This window comes from Mirounga angustirostris, unplaced genomic scaffold, assembly GCF_029215605.1.
Source record: "Mirounga angustirostris isolate CCGP_5_RB_7025 unplaced genomic scaffold, mMirAng1.0.hap1 SCAF_2, whole genome shotgun sequence".
Classification (NCBI taxonomy): Eukaryota; Metazoa; Chordata; class Mammalia; order Carnivora; family Phocidae; genus Mirounga; species Mirounga angustirostris.
This window is the reverse complement of record NW_026991710.1, coordinates 176,856,629-176,873,505: the sequence shown is the minus strand read 5'-3', so window position 1 is coordinate 176,873,505 and position 16,877 is coordinate 176,856,629. Positions and strand designations below refer to the sequence as shown.

Sequence of the window (16,877 nt, the reverse complement as noted above, 5' to 3'; positions counted from 1 at the left end):
CAAAGTGACAACCTTAACACACCTCCCCAACACCCGCCCAACACACACACACCCAGAGGGTATCATGATATTCGCCCAACTTTTTATTTTATTTTTTCCTTCTCCAATGCAATGTAATCTAATCTCAGCAGTAGGAATGTGATTTTCATGGGTTAGACCTCCTACAGCCTAAACCAGTAAGGAGGATAGCCGAATTCCACAGGATCCCCTGATAACAAAGTAGCTGCAGAATTCCCCAGGGCTTCCTGTCAAATTTCCCTCTGAAAAAGGGAAAAAGGCTGCTACCATTGTTTAGGCCAGTGATCAATAAGGTCCATGGAACCTGACTCTGCCCTGATCTCATTGCAAAACTCCTGGCCCGTAGACCTTTGGGCTTCCCTTTACAGCTCTGCAAAGCCATGCCCTCGCTGGCTGAGCTCTACCTGAGAAAAATAAACACATTTAGCCGGCCCTGCCTCCATTCCCATTTACAGGACCTGAAAGTGGAGAGGTGGAGAGGTTCTATTTTCTGAGTGCGTGTGTGCGTGTGTGTGTGTGTGTGTGTGTCCGGCTGGGGACACGAGCAGCACAAGCAAAGGTTAAGAACGTGCCCACAGTACGCCTTTCAGAGGGCTCAGCCGGGGCTCGGGAGAAAGGCATCATCTTGTGCCCTCTGGGGGCTCAGAGGCTGCCATCTAACTCGGGGCAACACAGGAGGCGGCTACCCTGGGGCCCCAAACCATCTCGCCCCCGGGATCCCGGTCCTCGCAGCCCCGGCGGCCTCTCCCTCTCTGCTCCTTTGACAGGACTCCCGCCGCAGAAACGAAGTCTTCCCCATTAGCAACTCGCAAAGCGCTTCAGTCTCTTGCCCCAAACAGAACAGCAAGCCCAGCAAGCCCAGCAAGCCCAGCTGAACAGTCGGTTTCCCCTCCCCGAACTCGAAGGAAAGTTTCCCCCGTTTTAAAAAAGCGCGATTCTCAAATGAATCGAAAACACCCCTCCGGCTCCCGCGTGCTCCAGGCTCAGCGCCTCCAACCTGGAGCACAACCCCGGGCGCACGCGGTCCGGACGCCCCACCCTCCGCCAGCGGCCGCCTGTCACCCCGGGGGACGCCGACAGGGGGGTCGCCCTCTCGGCGGCCGCGGCGCTCGGCCGGAGCTCCCCTCCGCGGCCACGTTCGCCAAGACAAAAAGAGCCTGGGTTTGGAGAACGCGTCGCGCTGGCTCACCTCGGGGCCGCGCTCCCCCGGCCTCGCCGGCGGTCGCCGAGCCGCCAGCCGCCCCGCCGGGCGCCTCGGAGCATTGTTTGGAGAGTGAGTGCGCGCGGTGCGTGCCCGGCGGCGGGCGGGTGTCCTCTGCCGGGGCCGGGAGGCCGGGTGGCAGCTGCGAGCGCGGCTCCGCCCCCTCCGCCTCCGGTTACGCCGCGCGCCCAGGCCCCCGCCGCACCTCCGCAGCCCCCGCCGCCGCCCGCGCCCCCCGCGCGCCCCCGCCCAGGCCCGCGTGCCTCGGGCTCCCCGCCGGCGGGCTGCTGCTCTCCCGCCCCGAGCGCTCCAAACTCGCCCCGCCCCGCCCCGCCCCTCCCTCGCCCACCCGCCCGGCCTCTCTCGGCGGGGAGGCCCCGCCCCTGGCCCGGGACTGGGCGCCTTCCGACCCGCGAGCCGAGCCCGCACCTGCGCCCGCCCCGGAGGCGGCGATCGGCGTTCGCAGCCTTCCTCTGACCACAGTGTCTGTGGAGGTATCGTAGGTGTCCTGCCTCCCTTCGTCCAGCCGGCTCTGCGAGACCCCGGGGCGGTTAAAGCCCGAGAGCTGCGGCGCGGGAACGAGAAAGCGAGAGGTCGGGAGTGGAATAGTGAGGTCGGGAGCCGAGCCGGGTCGCCCAAGCTGCGTGGGCACCGATATTGTCCATTACGGTGGCGGGGGAGGAGCGTGGGGCGCGAGGGAGCCGGACTGGGAATCCCGACGGCGGATTCCAGGTCCCGCTCAGTCCTGGGACGGAGCGTCAGGCACATTGCTTCACCCCCAGGAACTTTAGTTTTCTGGATGTAGAATGAAGGGTTGGACTGGAGAGAGCTGGTCCTCCACCTCGCCCGGACCGACATCCCGGTCCTCCGCGGGCCAATTTACACCTGGGTTTACAGTTTCCCCTATCTCACTCACAGAGATAGACTGAGTTCGAGATAGTCCCTGGGCTAAAAACTCTTGTCACGGAGAGTATGACAGCATACTACCTAGTCAGTCCCCTCCCTTCCTCCGGCTGCCTTATGACAGGCTCGCACCTTGACCTGGGTGTTTCCTCAGAGAGTTAGCGAGCGCCAGAGTCACCACCTTGAGCCTCCCTGGGTGGGGGCAATGTAGTGAAAGGGAATGGGAAGAAGACCCTGGAAAAACACCTCCTCTCTGCCCCTCCTGCTCCCCAGAGAGGTAACTCCGATTAGGTCCTCTGCCTTTCAGTCCACAGGGATGAGCCCCTGAGTGTCCGCCCAGCTGAGAGGAGGAAGATTGGTTTCCCTTGAGATTCCTGTGCTTTCCATGAGCTCTGGCAGTGACAGCGGGACTGAGGGGATGAGGAGGTAGGTGGAGGGGAGACAGGGAGAAGACCTGTTTTTGAGGTTTGGCTTGGGTGTGAGAAAAGGGGAAAGGTAGAGGGATATAAGGAATACTTCTTCATGCTCCAATGTCTGGATTTCTCCTTACTATGAATAGAATTTGGGGGAGGGGGGCTAACACTGGTTAAGTGCCTACCCTGTGCCAAGCCACCCCATGAGAGGGACATCATGCCCATTTTATAGGGAAGAAAGCTGACATGCAGAGGACCACATAATTTGCCAGGGCCCATCAGCTGAACAGTGGCAACACTGGGATCAGAAGCAACAACCAAAAAAAAAAAAAAGAAGAAGCAACAACCGCACTGCTCCACTGGTGGACAATCCCAGTCTGCTGTGCGGCCCTCTCCGAGTCCTGGCAGTCCAGCCCTATTTTTCTTTCTTCTCAAAGTGGGAGGAAACCACATGAACAAACATGGAAGGAAAACTCTTGCTAGCCTCCATCAGCATCCAACAAAACAGAAGGGGCCAGGCCTCTCTTTACTAAGACCCGGTGGGGAGGAGGGTGTTGATAAGCAGATAGGTACAAAGTGGTCTGCACTGGAGAAATACAAAAATGGCATAAGGATGTGAGTGTGGTTTAGTTACAGTGGGAGATGGCGCACGCCTGGGATTCGAGAAGTTCCTGGTTCCCATGATTCAGGCTAGACGCGACTGTTCTTCCTCTGTAAGGCCTGGATGGGGACACCCACCTCACAGGATTGAGCATATAGAAGGCTTTCTTGTTCCCACTTGATCTTCCTCTCTTTACTTAATGTATCCTTAAGACACAGACAGGCTGAAGAAGTAATGATCAGAAGCAAAGGCAGCAGTGTGACAAGATTGGCAGTTATGTGGCATGGGACGGCAATTGAAGGGTTAATTTAGTCTTTCTGCGAAATAAACCATGTTCCCAAGTGTTTTGCTGTGCTCACACAAAATAAATGCGTATACTGTAGTTGCTGACATGTCATGTGCATCTTTTTATGCCAGCGACATGGCCTTAAAGATGGCTTCATCTTGCCTAATGAAAAGAATCAAAAAATACTTCAAAAGACCCACTTAGATCCACATAAAATACCCATTCTCTTATGCAGTGCTCCACCAGTGACTGTTAAGTATGTTATCTCCTCAGTAAAGCTGCGGTAAGCTTATGCATTTTAATAAACAATTCTTGCTCGAACTCCCAAACTGCATCCTGCAATGCAACGTCATTTGTGTATACACAGCGTTCTGCTTCTAGCTACTTATCAGTCCATTTCATGACACTTTTAACTGCGGGGCTCGGGTTCCCTGATACAGATCAGACCTTGTAGAAGAGCGAGTCGCTTCAGGGTTTTAGTCCATGAGCACCAGTCTGTTTAAGAGAGCAGTGAAATTGGGGGGAATTAGGACAAAGGCCGGGACAGGTAGTGCTTTGGGGGTAGGTAAGCTAGAGTTGTTTGAAATTAGAAAGGCAAAAAGGCAGAATGAGGAAGTGTCCACATTAAAATATGCTGAGAAGAGGCTAGATGGGGTATTGGAGGGGTTGGACAGTGGGAAGATTGGGCCAAAGTAATCCCATGCCTGATCTCTCTCCGGTCGGAGAATAGACCCCAAACAACAGAGAGGTGTCTCTCCCCTTAAAGGGAGAAAGAGGTTCAGTTTTAGTCAACAAACATTTATTGAGCGCCTTCTACTTATGAAGCACTGGATGAGGTCCTACGGGGAAAATAGTGAGCCGGAGATGATGCAGGGGCAGTGGGGGCTCAAAAAAGGAAAAGCCAGAAACCCAAAAAGTGGTTTCATGGAGCCAGGGGGCTTAAGAGGATGAGAAGGATTTCGATTTGTGGACAATGGGGACTTTCCAGACTGAGAGAATGGTATCCACAAAGGAATGGTCGTGGGAGAGGCGGGAGACTTTGCAGAGATTTCCCATCTGGTCTGGCTGGAGCGTGGCTATAGGAGACAAGGCTGAAACTGCAGTGTGGGACTGGCAGGAAGGAGGGAACCTACCCACAGGGGAGCATTGACTTTTCTGAGCAACTGAATGACGTCATCGAAGTTAGTTTTTCATCAGCCCTACCTGGATCTTCTATCCCAGATAGATTAGGAAGTGGGAGAGGAGGTCGGAGACAAGGAGACTGGCGTGGAGTTTCTATCTATGGTCCAGATGGGAGGTAAGGGGGCTGTGATAAAGGAGGCGGCAGTGGGAATGGAAAACAGGGATGTGGGATGGATGGTTTGGAAAGACATGAAGAGGGAGATCTGGGGACTGGCTACTTAGGAATTCACTGAGGGCAATAAGATATTTACCAATAATAGCTTACATTGCGGAGCCCTCGCTCTGTATCAGGCCCCGTGTGCTAAAGGGTTTGCATGCCTTTTCTCATATGAGGCTCACAGAAATTCCCAGGTAGGTGCTGCTATGGGGGAGGGGAAGGAATCAAAGATAACCAGCAGAATTTCAGCCTCCAGAGACTTGTAAACTAATGGTTTCGCTAGTACAACTAAGGAAGTCAGCGCACTTCACTCTGTGGTCTCTTGAGTCTGCTGTGCGTGGCAGCCAACCGGGGAAGGAAGGTACCCTGCCAGCCGTGGCATGTGGAGCCAGAGAAAAAATGAAGGACGTTGGAGAAGAGATGATATGAAGAGGTGAAGCATTGGCAAACACGGTCATCTAGAAGAGGCCATGGAGAAAAGGAGCGTGGCCCCTCTCTGTGAGACTTTCTGAAACCCAGAGCCGTGTGACGAGGGAGAAGAGCTAGGGAGCAGGTGACGTGAAGGGAATTCAGGCTGCAGTGCATTGTGTGAGGCGGAGAGTGTCTGAGACCAGCTTAAACTCTTAGTTACTCTGTGTACAATGGCAGGAAGTTCCAATGGACCCCATGGAAGAAGGAAATCAGGGGGGAGGAAAATGGGACGGGAAAGGTGGGCTCCTCTGTAGGGCTGTCAGTCCAGAAAAGGGCATTTAACAGGGGGAGGAGGGCGGGCCACAGATGAGATAGGATGGAATCTCTGGAAGCCACGGGCAGGTGCCCAAAACCACCCCAGAGGGGATTGGACAGGGAAGAAGGGAAGGAAAAAGGTCTTCTGAAAATTTGCTGTGAGGAGCTCATCTGAGTTCTCTCTGCTGCTGGAGGCTGGTCTTCTCAGCGAGCCAGCCAAAGGTTGGTCTGGCAAGCATACACAGCCCCACTCCCCTCCTTCTTTCTCCCTAAGTGATAATCAGCTCTTTTGGTTGCCAACCCAACTTATCTCTTTCTTCTCTGAGCTGTGGAAATTCAAGTAATCTTATCGGTTAACCCCTGTCCTGTGATTATGGCATCACATCCTTGTGTCCAAGCTTCTTAAAAAACCTTTTCCAATGTCCCATCCTCCCCCCGACTTTAATCCTAGGCAATTCTCCATGGATAAGACATTCTTAATAATTTACAGTATCATATTCCAAGCACTGAATAGATTTTTCCCCCAAACTGAAAGCTATTATTTAAATAACTGCTGGATGTCAGAATCTCAAACCACATGGGACTGAGAGCCAAGGGTTCAAGACTGTTATGATCTTCCTTTGTGCCCAAGTGCCACAGAGCTCAGATGTCAAGCATTAAAGAAGGAAAACACTTTCTTCTTTTCCTTTTATAGCATAAACACAGTTAGATATGCATTTGGTGATAGATACCTTATTGCAAACCTCATTTTTTAAAAAAAATGTTACTGTTATAGGTTGAATTGTGTTCTCCCACTCCCCCCGAAAAATAGATGGACGTCCTAACCCCAGTTTCTCAGAATGTGACCTTATTTGGAAGTAGGGTCTATAAAGAGGTAATCAAGTTAAAATAAGGTCATTAGGGTGGTCCCTAACCCAATGTGACTGGTGTCCTTATAAAAAGGAGGAAAGAGACAGACACCCAAAAAAGGAAGGCTGTTTGAAAACACAATGGGAGAAGAGGCCATGTGACTAAATTGATGCTTCTAGAAGCCCAACAAGGCCAAGAATTGCCAGCATACACCAGAAGCTAGAAGAGACAAGAGAAGGTTTTACACCAGAGCTATCAGAGAGAGCCTGGCTCTTGCCTCCACCTTGATCTCAGACTTCTAGCTTCCAGAACCTTGAGACAATACATTTCTGTTGTCTTAAGCCACCCAGTTTTTGGTACTTTGTTACAGCAGCCCTAGGAAAATAATACGGTTACTAAAATGAAAATGTGCCAATGAGTGATATACACTATTGCTTCTAGATGGAAGATAAAGATTTTTCAGAAATCAGCTCCAAAGAGCATGACATACAGGAGACATGTTAATTAATGTCCGCTAAGAATATAAGGCCAGTTTTCTGTAATAAGGTCAGCATGTCCCTTTGTTCAACCTGCCCTAGGAAGACAATGGTCATTCTTTCATTGTTAGCTCCCTCTTTCTCTGGTTTCAGGCCTCATGGTTAGAATTCCTGGTTCCTTACCTGTGCTAGCATTTGCATAGTTGAGAAACTCCTTACCTCCGCACCCAGACAGTATGAATTAAGATGTACCTCAAAGCCCACCAAAGGATTGTTCTGGGCGCACATACATTTCAGAGATGTCGTTAATGGACAGGACAGATCATCCAGGTCTAATCCTTCAGGGACAAATGGAGACGTTGAGGTCCTCAATGACTGACATGACTTGCCCAGGGTCTTCTGAGCCATTTCATAACCTTGTTCTTCTGAGCTTTCAAGGTTGTTTCATTTTAATGTGGACTCACTGTGAGTTAAGGGTGTGAAGATAAGAACTATTTGAGGAATTAATTCATGACTCCCACTGCTTGGCTTTCTGACTGAGCTGGAGCCAGGGTTGGAAAGAAGCAGAATATTTGACTTTAGGAAGAGTCACAAAGAAAAAACAAACCCATTTGAAAGATCTGCTTCGTTACCCTAAAGAAAACCTCTTAATGGTACAGCCACTTCGGAAAACAGTTTAACAGTTTCCTAAAAAGTTAACCAGAACTTTGTCTTATGGCCCAGCAATTCCCCTCCTAGACATCTACCTAAGAGAAATGAAACTAGGTACACACAAAAACTGGCACACAAATGTTCACACAGCATTATTCGTAAGAGCTAAAGAGTCCAAACAACCCAAATGCCCATCAACTGGTGAATGAATAAGCACATGGTCTGTCCATACAGTGAAATACTATTCAGTTATAAAACAATAAAACCCTGATACCCGTGACAACACGGATGAACCTCAAGAAGGTTATGCTAACCGAGAGAAGCCAGGCACAGAAGATTACCTAATGTGTGATTCCATTTATTTATTTATTTATTTTATTTTTCAAGATTTTATTTATTTATTTAATTGACAGAGAGAGGGACACAGCGAGAGAGGGAACACAAGCAGAGGGAGTAGGAGAGAGAGAAGCAGCCTTCCCGCCGAGCAGGGAGCCCGATGCGGGACTCGATCCCGGGACTCCAGGATCATGACCTGAGCCGAAGGCAGTTGCTTAACCAACTGAGCCACCCAGGCGCCCACGTGTGACTCCATTTATAGGAAATATCCAGGAGAAATAACTTGATAGAGACAGAAAGTTGATGTGCGGCTGCCTGGGGCAGGGAGTGGGAAGGGGGTCTGGGAGCGGAAACTAAGTGTCAGTGGCATGGGGGATCTTACTCCGATGATGAAAGTGTTCTACAACTGGATTGTGAATCATGATTGCACAACTTGAAAAATTGACTAAAATTGTTGAACTGTACACTTAAAAGGGTCAAACTTTATGGGATGTAAATTATACCTCAATGAAGTTGTTTATGAAAAGAGAAAGAATGGAATATGATTCAACCTTAAAAACGATGGGAACAGACACCTGCTACACCATGGATGAACCTTGAGGACATTACGCCAAGTGGGATAAGCCAGTCACAAAAGGAAAATTGCTGTATGATACCATTTTATGTGAGGTCCCTAGAGTAGTCAAGTTCATGGAGAGAGCAAACAGAATGGTGGTTGCTGGGGGTGGGAGGAGCGTGAGTGGGGAATCACTGCTTAATGGGTGCAGTTTCTTTTGGGAAGACGAGAAAGTTCTGGAGACAGATGGTGATGATAGTTAGATAGCAATGTCAATGTGCTTAATGCCATAGAACTGTACATTTTAAAAAGTAAAAATGGCATATTTTATGTTGTGCATATTTCATATAATTGAGAGAGAGATTGAGAGAAACACCTCTATTTCTGTAAGTGAACTGCCTATGTCTGAAAGATGAAACAGGTCTGAGAAGTCTCATGTTTTCTTTTTCTTTCTTTTTTTTTTTTAAGTAGGCTCCCACACCCAGCATGGAGCCCAACACGGGGCTCGAATTTACAAGCCCGAGATCAAGACCTGAACTGAGATCAAGGGTCAGATACCCAACTGACTGAGTCACCCAGGTGCCCCAAATCTCATGTTATCTCCAAGCCAATGAGCCTTAGTCATTCAAAAGACCATCAGTTTTTAAACTCCTGTAGGAAACACATCGATCCCTAATTCTATAAAGTCACAGAAACTCCAGGCCTATTTGCCGCCTGATAAATCATGGATGAGAAAACATCACATGCTTTACCGTTCAACCATCCCACCGCTGAACATCCTTCTCCCCTTGTCTCCCCCAAGGCAGCTTCGGTTTTGCATTTTGCTAGGTCAGTAGGCTTCTGACTGTCTTGACCCCTGCATTGTTTTTGTTGACTTCTACCGGAAGGCTTCTGTGTAACATTACCTCCGAGACCTAGTCATCATTTGCCAAAACCCAGCCATGTGAATGTCATTATATGGACTGTATCTAAGGGGTTTTTACTTACAAAGGTAAGCCAATGTTCTGAATCAAGTTTTCCCGAGGAATGTTCAATGGTAGAAGAAAAGACACCTTCCTATTTTTTTTATCTAAAAAAGAACACATCTTTTGCCATCTGTCGTAAAGTTTTATAAGCCTGTTGAAAAGCAAACTGTTTGCTTATTCACCCTTAAAGTGAGGTGGTCTTTTCTCTTTCCCTTCTTTTTTCCTTATGGTTCCCATAGGAAATATACCACAAAAGGATTGAAAGACAATCTTTTGGACACTTAGAGCATTTTGCTAATAACCAGCTTTGGCCCTTTCTAGGAGTAAAATCCCCCATTTTGATACAGCACAAGTGACTCTGGGGACATCTTACTTCTCTCCATGGTCCACCACATGGTGAAACCAAAAATACTTTTACCCGCTTCCTCCTTTCATGTTTCTGAGAGCATGACCTGAGTGAAGGGACAGATGGTACCTGGTTTCTGTGCTGGGTGGGGTAGGGTGACATGGGGGAAGCAAATAAACCTTCCTTTCTAGGACCTGTAGATTCATGCCAGCTTCCTTCAATTTCAGGCCCACACTATGTAATTGACATAGATTGTCTAGAACCTATCTGTCCACCCCCAGAGCCTTCTCCAAACATTGGCCCTTACTAGCAAATTACTTCTCCCCAAGTCAGAATGTCCTAGAATTAGCATTCTCATGTGGGGAGGACTTGCATTGTCAGACAGTCAATAATCAAGTATAGAAGACTGGAGGGGGGGAAAAGTGGTTTATTTATTTGTTTAAACTCCCAGACAACATTGCCCACAATATTGCCCTTGCTGTACTTTGTGTGGAGTCAGGCTGATCTGCTTGTGGATTTACATCCCTAACTGGTTCTGACCTATCGAGAGGGTGGTAGAGAGGCTCCGGCAGGGATGCTTGGTGGAAAGTCCAGTGGTCACAGAAGGTAGCAGAGTCACCAAGCTTTGTTAGTGACCAATGAATGGGGGGAGGGGACCACCATATCTAGAAAGGGGGAGGGGAGCAAAACCTTCAACTAATTTACTGGAAAGCCCCACGCTTTGTTAAGGAGGCTTTAGGATAATAGCTCTTTTGACTGACTGTTCAGTATTTTTTCCCCTTTTAGAAGTGGCAGTGGTGGCTGGCAGGGAGAGACATGTGGAGAGAGGGGCAGGAAAGGGGTCAAAAGACACGTGATGGGGCTGATTAACAAGTAGGCTTTTTAAGCAGTGGCCAGGGGACACCTGCAGCTCTTCCAGACTTGCTGGCCCAGTAGGAGTTGTTTGAATGAGAAAACAGCTTCCAAAAAGATGTAGCACGAGAGCATAAAAGGGAAAAAGAAAAATGTGCATTTGTGAGATGAGGGAATTGTAGAGTTTTTACCTCTGATTCTTCTCAAAAGAAACCTTTTATTATCTAATATTCTCATCCGTAGGTCAAGGCTCACAAGATGAGGACTCATCACCAGGGCACGTTTCTGGTGTTTTGCTCCAAAAGGAATTTGCTTTCAAACAGACATGCATTCACTAATCTCTTTTCTTCAAAGAAAAGAAAAGAAAGGAAAAAGAAAACCACAAACACACAATCTCTTCCAACTCAGCTGACTGAGTCCTAGTGGGGATGACCGCAGCATTCCCTTGCATGATCCCACAGAGCCAGTGTCCAGAAAGAAAATAAATGTGACTTTTCAAAACTGGCCATAGTGTTGCTTTGTTTGTAATTCAATGAAAGAACAGGCATTACAATGTTATTGTATGACAGAGGAGATAATACAGAGATCCACATCTTTTGGGCTGTAATACAGCCAGACCTCTGCTTGACTGATACTGATTGGCATCAGTATCTTGAGAAAGCCAGAAGGGGACAGTTCCTGATCTCCAAGGGGTTATCCTGAGTGTGGTGGCAGGTGGGGGTGGGGGAGCAAAAGGAAAAAAACCCCATACCTTCCACAGTTAACCAGCTTAGCCCAGATCTATACCAAATGGTTATGTCTCATATTAACTGATATTTCCTACAGTTAATAGAGGCTTCCTTGATAAATATCAATTGTGTGATCATATACATGAGATACCTATCTATCTATCTATTGTCTATCTATCTATCTATCTCTCCCTATTGAGATGCTAACTTGCCAGAGAAGGTAGCCACTTAAATTTGGTTTCAGCCAGACTTGGAAGGAATTAAATTATCATAAGCATTATCGTTGCCACCTTTGGAAAGCCTTTGCTGACTCTGGAAGCAGGATTGGATGTTTCCTCTCGGTGCTTTCCCTGGCCTCAATTTCCTTGTCTGTAAACACAGTAAGTGGTACCTTCCTCAAGAGGTTGTTTGGAGAATTAAGCAAGCTATGTCAAATGCCTAGCTCAGAACCTGATGTCTGAGTACACTTGGTCTAGTATAACAAAGTGCCATAAACAACAAACATTTATTTCTCACAGTTCTGGAGGCTGGGAAGTCTAAGATCAAGACAGCTTCAACGTCTGGTGAGAGCCCCCTTCCTGATTCACAGAAGGCTGTCTTTTTGCTGTGTTCTCATATGGTGGAAGGAGTGAAGAAATCCTCTGGGGTCTACTTTATAAGGACAATAATCCCATTCAGGAGGGTTCCACTCTCATGACCTAATCACCTCCCAAAGACCCCACCGCCTAATACCATCCCCTTGCGGGTTAGGTTTCAATATATGAATTTGGGGGGGAACTGAACAATTAATCTACAGGACCTGGAATGTACTACACTCCATAAGTGGTGGGTGTTGTTAGAGCATGCATCAGAAAGTTAAATCCATTCACTCACTCATTCAGAACATTCTTACTGAGGTCATCCCCTGTGCCAGGCTCTAAGCAAGGCCCTGATGACACAGTGATGAGCTAAACAGATAGGTTTCTGGACTTTCTGAACTGGAGAGTATAGTGGGGAGTGGGGGGCATAGGGGTTTGGGCAATGACACGGCCAAACAGGACTATGCGTTCTTTTTAATTATATTCCCTTCTTTACAATTTTTCTTATTGCAGTATCATTACCATATAATAATTATATTAGTTTCAGGTGTAAAGAGCGTGCATTTTTGGTGGCCGATTGTGACAGGTGTTGGAAGGAACAATACTCTGTAAGGTCACAGAGCAGGGGAACTCCACTGCCCAGGGAGTTAACGAGGTCTTCCCTATGATTGATATTGTGGCTGAGGTCGCAAGGGTGAAGCGGGACGCGGAAGCAGGATGTGGGTAAGGGTATCTGTTCTGTTGTGGTTTAATGTCATACTCTTGCAGGATCAGGATATTTATCGGTATGGATTTGGAAGAACTAAGTTCCAGGCCTTTTTGTGGCGTGTGAGCTGTTCCCTCTGGCATCACAGGGAATGCAGACAAAGCAAAGGATGGAGGTTAAGGGGTCTGCAGGAAAGACACCTGGAGGAGGATTATGGAGGCAAGTAGGAAAGCACCAGTAGGATCCTGGGGTAAACTCACAGAGCACTGGGCTGAGAGTCAGGAGAGCTGAATCCTGTTCCTGCCTAGGAATTCTAGTTTACAGATGAGAAAACTGGGATTCAAAAAGACTATGTAGTCACCCAGAATATACACCTAGTAGGTGGTGGAACACTTAGACTACAATCCAAGCCTTTTTATTCCAGGTCTTTCCTTAATAAAGCTCAATATTATGAGAGATCCCCATGGTATTTCCTTAACAGTGTAACAAAAAAGAAGAAGAAGGAGGAGGAGGAAGGGTAAGGTAAGGTAAGCAAGGAGAGGCAAGAGGGAAAAAAAGAGAGGCAGAGAGAAAGAAAGGATAAAAGAAAAGAAAGGAAAAAAATCTTAAATTTTATTTATGACTTTTCCACTTTGGAATATGTCCAATTTAATCATTTATAGAACCATTAAAATCCACATGAGAGTGATCACCAATTGAGGGTTTTGTCTCCATCTCATCCTAAGGGCAATCACTAGGAAAGAAACGGACTCCTCCACCGTATTATCATCATGGTTATTCCAGCCAATGCTTGGGTATCTGTGCCAAATGCAGGGCAAGCCGTGGAGACATGAACCCCGCAGAGAGTTCAAAACCATTCTGAGTCATTAGCTCCAATAAACTTGCAGCTCCCAAAGCAGCCAAGCTGGAGGTCTCTGCTGAACCTCATTCCCTTAACCTCTTCCCTGCTCTTATTCTGAGCCTAGAGGTTAAGAAATTGAAGACAGCAGGGTGCCTGGGTGGCTCAGTTGGTTAAGCGACTGCCTTCGGCTCAGGTCATGATCCTGGAGTCCCGGGATCAAGTCCCTCATCGGGCTCCCTGCTCTGCGGGGAGCCTGCTTCTCCCTCCCCCATTCCCCCTGCTTGTGTTCCCTCTCTCGCTGTGTCTCTCTCTGTCAAATAAATAAATAAAAAATCTTAAAAAAAAAAAAGAAATTGAAGACAGCACACATGTCTACCCCCAGGGTAGACAGCAAGTTCAATCACCAAGTTGACATTAGCTTCTGGAGGCTAGGCAATTCCTCGCCCTTCCATTGCTTGCAACAAACCTTCTTTTGGCTGCTCCAGGCGTAGGGCAAATACACTTCTCCCAAAGGCCTTTTTGGCATTTCCTTATTCCCTTAGCCACAGTGACTGAAGATGCTGTTCTTCGTGCCCGTGTCTACTACAGCCACCCTCCCCTGCCAGGCACACTGTTTTCCTGTTTACACTTTTGTGAAAAATGTAAATGTGTTGTCCTTTAAGCATAACATCAAAGCCTCCAAGGTGTTTATTTTGTTTCTCTATTAGAAGAAAGGAAGCGTGATAAAAATTGTGCTTTGTGGTTCTCATGGCATTTAAATATTTCAAAAATAAGATATTAGTAAGAAACGCGCATCTCCTGCTCACACACACAAAAAAAGCCCCAAAACACCTTAATTTGATAAAACGAATGTTTAAAAAAGAAGAATCTGGGGCGCTCGCTGGCTTGGTTGGTAGCGGATAGGACTCTTGATCTCAGAGTTGTGAGTTCGAGCCTCACATTGGGTGTAAAGATTAAATAAATAAATATGTAAATAAATAAACTTTAAAAAAATTAAAAAGCAGAATTCGCTCTTTTTTTTTTTTTTTTTTGTGGAATAGGGACTCAGGAGTGTCTTTGGAACTTCTTATTAGTATTATGTAGCAACAGCTCCTGGGCTCTCTGTGGTGTAGAAGGAGAAAGTAACTAAAATTGAGATACTCTAAGGTGACGCTCCATACAAAAATAAATCATCTATGAAAACAGCATATTAATAGTACACTTATTTTTAACCAATGTTACAGTAAAGCAGAAAGATCTTCTCAACACTTATCCCAAATTCCATCATCCAAGACCTTTCAAGAGGAGTATCTAGAAATGTACAGACCAGAAAGTGCAATGGCTTCCCAAGACCATGAAGAGAGAATATAAGGCCAGTTCTTGTTATTTCAAAGAAAACCAGACCCTTTGTAAGCAGCAAATGACCCTATCTAGGGGATGAGGCCGTTAGAAAACATTTGTATTCAGAAATGTCATCTGTGTGTCATGGGATTCCCCAGTCTAAGACCTAAGTCAAGACTGGCTGCGTTGGGTTTTATCATTAGAGAGTAATCTCATGGACTTCAGAAAAGAAAAGATACTGTTGCCCTTTGTGATGCTAACACCAGATCAGGATACTGACACATCCCTAGTTTCTCTTAACAACCTATTGACTGTGTATAAACTGCGAGGTCGTATTTACACGTTTGAAATATATATATATATATATAATACATATATTTAGTCTGTACCTTTTAATTTTAACAAGTTCTATAAGGTTTCCAACTACTTTGCAAAGTAATACTTATTGTACTTCCTCCAAATGTTGTCAGTTTCTACCTCCAAAGGGTAATTCGACTCCCCCTTTGGGCTCCAGGGAAGCAGTTCATACTCTCTCACCCCACTGATTCCCTCAAATCTCTCTGGGTCTTCCCCTCAGCTTCCGTACCCTAGTTCACCGTCAACGTGCCTCCTTAAATCTGTCCTCAGTGATAGATGCATTCACCCTACTGATGAGTTTTTCCTTCTGTATTTTTTATTTTAATCAGTTCTATCTATAAAGCTCTTTTCTCACCCTGCCAGCCCATCTAAATTCCATTCATCTTGCAAAGTTCATCTTGGGGTCATTGCCCCCCACACCTCCACCATGTCCTTTGGCTCTTAGCACAATCTACTGTGACCTCCGGTACCATTTACGTTGGTCCCCTTTCATCACTTCCAATGCCTCCTTCCTTTGTTCTTAACCATTTTACAAGTTTCTTTCTTGCCCTTGCCTTGGCAGTCACAGCCCCAAAGGTCAGAAACCTTGATTTACACTCATTTCACATCCCTCTTCACCTGTAAGAGTGAGCTTGGCAAAGAAGAAGAGCCATATATGTGTCTAAGAGTCTTTGATGGTTTCCTTGCCAATCTTTGTCAAGAAAATATTTAGTCCAAGTCTGTCCTCTTTCCAAGTTTGTTCTCCACCAGGATCGTTCTCTTGCTGTCTATGCAAACAGGATACCTGAGAGAAAGACAGAAGCTCATTATTTCTATATAAAGAAGCAGAAAAGGAATTCAGTGGATTATCGTGCTGGTAGGTGAAGACCATGCAGTCTATAGAGCATCTACAGACTTCACTGAGGCATTTGACAAAGAATTCCATGATATCTTTGTGTGAAAGAGGGAAAAACAAATTGTGTTGAATCCAAGTCATTTCTGGATCCGGAAGCAGTTATCACTCATTCTAAGTTAATCCACTGGTCTTCTGGATTTTATACAGTGTATCAGTTTCATAGGCTTGTCCTGCCACATACAGCAGGGCCGACATTCAGGGTGCTGAGAAGAGCCTGGTTCTCTGCCTTGGTCAAGTCCACGACACCTGGTTCTCATCACTTTTCTGAGCCGGGGGCCCCACCTTTTCCTTGTGCAGTCTCTCATATTACAGGCTCGGTGTTAAGCCAGCCACAAAGTGGTGGGCTGCCAAAAAGTCAAGACAATCTTAGCCCCATTGCAACGGTGGGCGATGGGGTACTGGGCAGAGCTAAGGCCTAGCAGAACCAAGAGTCTGGACACTGTTGATAAGAAACAGTAAAAGTCTGGAAGCTGTAACCCCCAGAAAAGAGAATTTGATGCAAAGAGGGAGCATCAGGATTACATTTCATCTGTACATGACAGAAGGTAATATGGAAGTGGGCCTTTGTTTATTTGAAAGCTAGGACTAGTGAGGGTAAACCATAGGGAGGCTCAGTAAGTTTACAGACACCGACAGCAAGCTCCCCACATGGGTAGGATGTAAAGACTTGAGTTCAGATAATTAATCAAGATATTATGGAAGAGATTCCTGCATTGTATGGAACTAAAAAGTAGGTGTTCCCTAATGCTATATACAAATTACTCTAACTCCAAGTTTCTTTGAGTCTATTATGGTTTTCAGTTCACTTATGTCTTTCATGGGATATAGCACCTATAAACAAACAAGATTGCAACTTCAGATGTATAGATGAATCAAGATTTCATGCAAGGGCTGGATTTGGAAAGGGGGGTGTATGGGAAGGTTTGTCCAATAT

The 16,877-nt window shown here is 46.7% G+C and overlaps 1 protein-coding gene and 1 long non-coding RNA gene across 3 annotated transcripts in view; one reads left to right on the top strand and one right to left on the bottom strand.

The window, feature by feature from the left end:
* Positions 1 to 1,427, bottom strand: part of PRAG1 (PEAK1 related, kinase-activating pseudokinase 1) — a 49,517-nt gene extending 48,090 nt beyond the window's left edge. The window contains exon 1 of the mRNA XM_045879758.3: positions 1,208 to 1,427. The gene's annotated coding sequence lies outside the window, so the exon portion shown is untranslated. The remainder of the gene's footprint in view (positions 1 to 1,207) is intronic.
* Positions 1,428 to 1,510: 83 nt separating this feature from the next.
* On the top strand, positions 1,511 to 3,785 carry LOC129045927 (uncharacterized). 2 transcript variants are annotated; one of them, XR_010409710.1, is made up of 3 exons: positions 1,511 to 1,832; positions 2,430 to 2,548; positions 2,768 to 3,785. It is a non-coding gene; the product is annotated as an uncharacterized LOC129045927 (long non-coding RNA). The 2 variants fall into 2 exon arrangements; XR_008506414.2 differs by having other exon boundaries at positions 1,513 to 1,812; positions 2,768 to 3,783.
* Positions 3,786 to 16,877: the final 13,092 nt, after the last annotated feature.